The sequence below is a fragment of the Tachyglossus aculeatus genome, chromosome 6 (genome assembly GCF_015852505.1).
Source record: "Tachyglossus aculeatus isolate mTacAcu1 chromosome 6, mTacAcu1.pri, whole genome shotgun sequence".
NCBI lineage: Eukaryota > Metazoa > Chordata > Mammalia > Monotremata > Tachyglossidae > Tachyglossus > Tachyglossus aculeatus.
The window spans coordinates 29,874,307-29,879,882 of NC_052071.1; the positions used below are offsets into that span (position 1 = coordinate 29,874,307).

General features: G+C 39.2%; 1 non-coding gene across 1 annotated transcript; it reads left to right on the forward strand.

Annotated features, from left to right (window-relative positions):
• The first annotated feature begins 5,186 nt into the window (after nucleotides 1-5,186).
• On the forward strand, nucleotides 5,187-5,325 carry LOC119930181. Its single transcript, XR_005451669.1, has one exon. It is a non-coding gene; the product is annotated as a small nucleolar RNA SNORA7 (small nucleolar RNA).
• The last annotated feature ends 251 nt before the right edge of the window (nucleotides 5,326-5,576 follow it).

Sequence of the window (5,576 nt, forward strand, 5' to 3'; positions counted from 1 at the left end):
TTGTATGATTCCATTGCACTCTCCTAAGGGCTTAGTTCAGTTCACTGCACCCAGCAGGGGCTCAATAAGAAATGACTGATTGACCTTTAATTCTTATACAAAAATTAAAATTAATTTAACATCCTTTCTCTTAATACTATTTTCATGGAACTAATCAATCAGTGGTATTTATTGAGCACTTACTGTTCGCAGAGCACTATTATGCATTTGGGAAAGTTGGCATATCAAATGCATAATGCCCCATCGAATGCCTAATGCCCCATTGACTGAGCTGAAAATGAGATGAATTAGTATGGCTTGTCTTTCTCTAATTCCTGCAAATCAGTCAGATGCCATTTCTCTACGAGTTTGGGCAAAGAGTTACCCATGTCTCAGTTTCCCAGGCTGTTACATGGTGACAATAATAACATTTATGTGAAAATGCCTTGTCATTACTTAGAGCAAAGCTGGCATCATTAAATAATAATGATGGTATTTGTTAAGAGCTTACTATGTGCCAACCACTGTTTTAAGCACTGAGGTAGATACAAGGTAATCAGGTTGTCCCACGTGGGGCTCACAATCTTAATCCCCATTTTACAGATGAGGTAACTGAGGCACAGAGAAGTGAAGTCACACAACTGATATGTGGCAGAGGCGGGATTAGGACTCCAGACTTCTGACTCGCCCGTGCTCTTTCCACTAACTCACGTGCTGCTTCTCAAATTCCGGATATAACCAGGTGCCATATTCATTCAATTGTATTTATTGAGCGCTTACTCTGTGCAGAGCACTGTACTAAGCCTCTAAGCCTCTGTGTTCTGTACTAAGCATATTTCAGTTAATGAAATAAAACCTTTACCTGAAGGGTACACGAAGGCAAGTCACTTAAAACAATTTTATTTAGATCAAGGTGTCTTCACGGCAGGGTTTGTCGTCACCGAATGGCAGAGAGGCATTGTTAAATTAGTCAGAGTTTTAAAAAATGCAAACAAATGAGGACACCTCCCCACTCCCTACCTTCACCGTCTCCCCCAATTAAAGCAAAAAAGAGTGAGAGAGAGAGTTGTTCACAGGCTTGCTCTGCAGGAAACAACATGACCCCACGGAGCTTATTCACACTTTAGTCTGTGTGCACAGCAACCTCATTTCATCAGCTGCTGTGCAATTCATTCTATTGGTTTTTTTTCATTTTAGCACTAGTTACATGAAAATGGCTTTGCAAATGACATACAACTACAACACCTGCTCCTTTTTTTCTAGGTGGAAAGGTCACTAGCAGAGGATATACTCCTTTTTTTTTACATCTTTAGGACCCATTCTTTCCACTTGCAAAATTCTGTATAGACAGTTGATCTCTCGCATATCGAAGAGTGGGCAAATCCTTTCTGCACTCACCTAGGACAGAGTTGTGGTAAACACACTCAAATTACTAGTGACACTTTTGCATCTCACAAGTTCATAGAACAAAACTTATACCCTTTTTAAAAAATGATAGAAAAATTCTCCCTACATAATTATTATTTTCATTTCTCTAAAAAGGAAAACTAAGACAACACAATGGGAATTAATCTTTCTCCTAACTACTGTTGTCTTGTTATTCTTCACTGCAATGTCTCTAGAAAAGATAAATTATTGTATTTTTCCAAGACAAAGTGTGTATGATACATCCTCTCATTGACAGATGTATTGACTCAGGTTTAATTTTTTTGGAAGCAGTGTGGCTCAGTGGAAAGAGCACAGGCTTTGGAGTCAGAGGTCAGGGGTTCAAATCCTGGTTCTGCCAACTGTCAGCTGTGTAACTTTGGGCAAGTCACGTAACTTCTCTGTGCCTCAGTTACCTCATCTGTAAAATGGGAATTAAGACTGTGAGCCCCCCGTGGGACAACCTGATCACCTTGTAACCTCCCCAGTGCTTAGAACAGTGTTTTGCATATAGTAAGCATTTAATAAATGCCATTATTGTTATTATTATTTTGCAGTGCCATAGTCTATGAACTTATGGACAACCTTTCTAAGACTACTGTTACTATGACTTAATTTTACTCTAATAGTTTTTAGAGAACTAATATACTGTAGGAAGATTTGAACTCAGATTTGATCTTGGGCGCGTCATTCACTTCTCTGTAACTCAGTTACCTCATCTGTAAAATGGATTTGAGACTGTGAGCCCCATGTGGGAAGGGACTGTGTCCAACCTGATAAACTTGTATCTATCCCTGTGCTTAGTACAGTGCCTGGCACATAGTAAGTGCTAACAAATACCACAGTTACTAGTGTTATGTTTACCTCTTCAGTTCTAAAGGCTGTATCTTTGGCAAAACTGAGGCTTTAGATCTCTCTTTTCGTGTCTTCAGATCTTTTGGGAGTTCCTGAGAGTAATGCTGGGAATTTCCCCACAGAGTAAATGCCACAAAATTATTTGTGAGTTTTCCCAAATTTGTTCAAAATTTTAGTAGCAGTAGCAAGCAGGCAATAGCAGCAGACTCATACCTTGTATCCCATGAATTGCAATGCATACAACTCTAGCACTGCTTAACAGTTGAAGTTTATAAACAAACAGAGACTTCAATTCAACTTAAAGGTAGTTGGCACTGCTGTGGATATTTGCCATTGCAAAACAACATGTAGAAGCCAATTTTTAATCTGCAGGGTCATAAGTACACAAAATTGGTTCTGTTTTTACAAGGTCCTTGAAATTTTGTTTCAAATCAGAAATTATTATCTACTTGGCAGGGATTCCTTTAGACTCTATGGTTGGTACCACAACACTTGCTATTAAGAAGATAATACTTCAAGGATAAACAACATTATAGAAATAATGAATTATGGCCATGACCAGAGAAGGGTTTATGACTTGTCTTTCCAAGAAGCAAGTGCTAAGGACAAATTAACTTTTCTCTGCAGCCATGGAGAATGAAAATGCGTTTAACATGCTCTGCTGGGTAAAACAAAAGCCTTTGGCTGGGCTCTTTCTCCTTTTTGTATTGGATAAAAACAAATGGTACATCCAGGCTGACTGAAGAATCAAAATTGGCAGCTGGGAGAGGACAAAGAAAAGTCCTTCTTGAAATGGTGATGGGGTCAATAGCTAGTGCTCTTGTTCTCTTGTTAGGAGAAACAGCATGGCTTGGTGGAAAGAGCATACACCTGGGAATCAGGAGATTTGGGTTCTAACACTGCCACTGCCACTTGGCTGCTGTACGACCTTGGGTAAGTCACTTAACTTACCTGGGTTTCATTTTTCTCATCTATAAAATGGGGATTAAATATTTGTTCTCTCTCCTCCATAGACTTTGAGCCCCATGTTGTCAGAGACGGTGTCCGATCTGATTGTACTGTCTCTAATCCATTGCTTTGCACAGTATTTGGTACTTAGGACTTAACAAACATTATTATTATATTTGATTACATTTGCTCTTGCAGCCTTGAAGTCTGGGTCCCAGATGCAGTTCTCAAAAACCAAAGTAAGAAGCAGAAATTTTGAAACAAGACATTGGAATAATGTCAAAATTTTCACTTAAACTGCAGTTTACTAGTTGTCCAATTTATGGATACTAAGTATAAAATGCATAGATCTTCTTAATCCATAAATCAGTGGTATTTACAGTACTTTTATTGTGTGCAGCACAGTACTTGAGGTACTTGAAGTGAAAAAGAAATGTATATAGCATAGTTAGTTACAAGACTAACATTTAACAAAAATTACTTCATATCCATTAAATTGTTACATTATTGGCAAAGGTTATGCAACTCTTATTTGGAAGATTAATTCCTACTTTTAACATAACAATAACAATCTTGGTGTTTACAGTTATTTATGAAAGTTACATATTTGAGATGCCTGGGAATTCATTTTATGCTGGCTTCCATTAAAAAAGTACTTTTGAATAACTGTCATCAACTAATCATTCAATGGAATTTATTGAGCACTTACTGTAGGCAGTGCACTGTACTAAGCACCTGGGACAGGATGGTACAGTAGGGTGGTAGACACCATCCCTGCCCACAAGGCACTTACAGTCTAGTGGGGACTATCACATAAGCAGGAGACTTTTACTTCAGCAATTGATGATTATCAGAGCTCAATAAATGTTGATTAAATTCAAAAAACAGAAATAGGACCTCTTAGATAGCTACTCTCTACTTTTGCTTAGGTGTCACTTAACTCTGTGTTTTGGTTGTTTCATTTCTCAAATATAATGTCATTCTGCCTTCTATTGCTGTGTGTACTAATTACCCATAGGATTACTGCATTCATCTGAGCTTGTCCCTAATGAATAGGCAAATACATGTGGTGAGCCTGATGATTTATATTGGATTCGCCTATATTGTTCTAATGAGTAGAGATCAGATTAATCAGAGAAACCAAAACATAATAATCAGTAGTACCTTATGCCCCTCTCATGATAGCAGCTGGAGAGTTTTTAGTACTTTACCAGTCCTCAACTATGGGAAAGAGAGTCAAGCAGGGGCAGACCCATTCCATTCCTAACTTGGCCAGTGGCTAGCAAGAGGAAGGCAATCTGCTACAAGTCAAAATTCCCCTGTGCTGGGCAGCAGCAGCATGAGAGAGAGTCGAGGGCGGATACTCAAGTTTACTGCACGGAAGAAGGCAACAGTAAACCATTTCTGTATTTTTACTAAGAAAACTCTATGGATACACAACCAGAATGATTGCAGATGGAGATGGGGCATTCTGGGAGAGATGGGTCCATGGTGTCACTATGTGTCAGAGACAACTAGACAGCATAAGACAAGACAAGTAACTTATAAGTACAGAGCACTTTTACTTCTTCTTTACCTCACATCTGTCATCTCATTTTGGCCTCATAGTGGATATAATGTATAGCTCTCCTTTCAGTTTGACGGAGATATTGAGGTTTGTTAGCGCTTGTGTTTAGCTCACAATTCAGTAGTCCCTTCCATACATAACATATAAGGATTTCCCATTGTTACATCTATGGATGAGTTGGCTGGCCAGGCCTATGAGACTAATAATAACAAAGAAATAATAATAATAATACTAATGATGATAATTGTGGGTGCTTGTTAATCACCTACTATGTGTCAAGCACTGTACTAAGCACTGGGATAGATACAAGATAATCAGGTCAGACTTAGTCCCTGTTCCACATGCCAATGTTTCTAGAATATGGGGACAATAAAATCCAAATTTCATTTTAAACTTTCCTATAAGCCCCTAGCCCCTCTCAGGGTTGCAATCTGGAGAATTTCCAGTACTCTACCAGTCACGGCTACGGGAGGGAGAGTCAAGCAGAGGCCTACCCATTCCATTCCTAGCTTGGGCTGTGGCTAGGGAGTGGAAAGCAATCTGCTACAAGTCAAAACTCACCCACACTGGGCAGCAGCAGCATGGGAGAGAGTTGAGGGTGGAGACTCAAGTTTACTGTGTGGAAGGTGACAATGATAAACCACTTCCATATTTTTACCAAGAAACCTATGGTAAGAACGACTGCAAATGGAGAGCAGGGCATTCTGGGAGAGATATGTCCATGGTGTTGCTTTGGGTCGGAAACAACTCGATGGCATAAGACAAGACAATAAGCCCCTAGCCAGCCTGTTAAAAGGTAGCA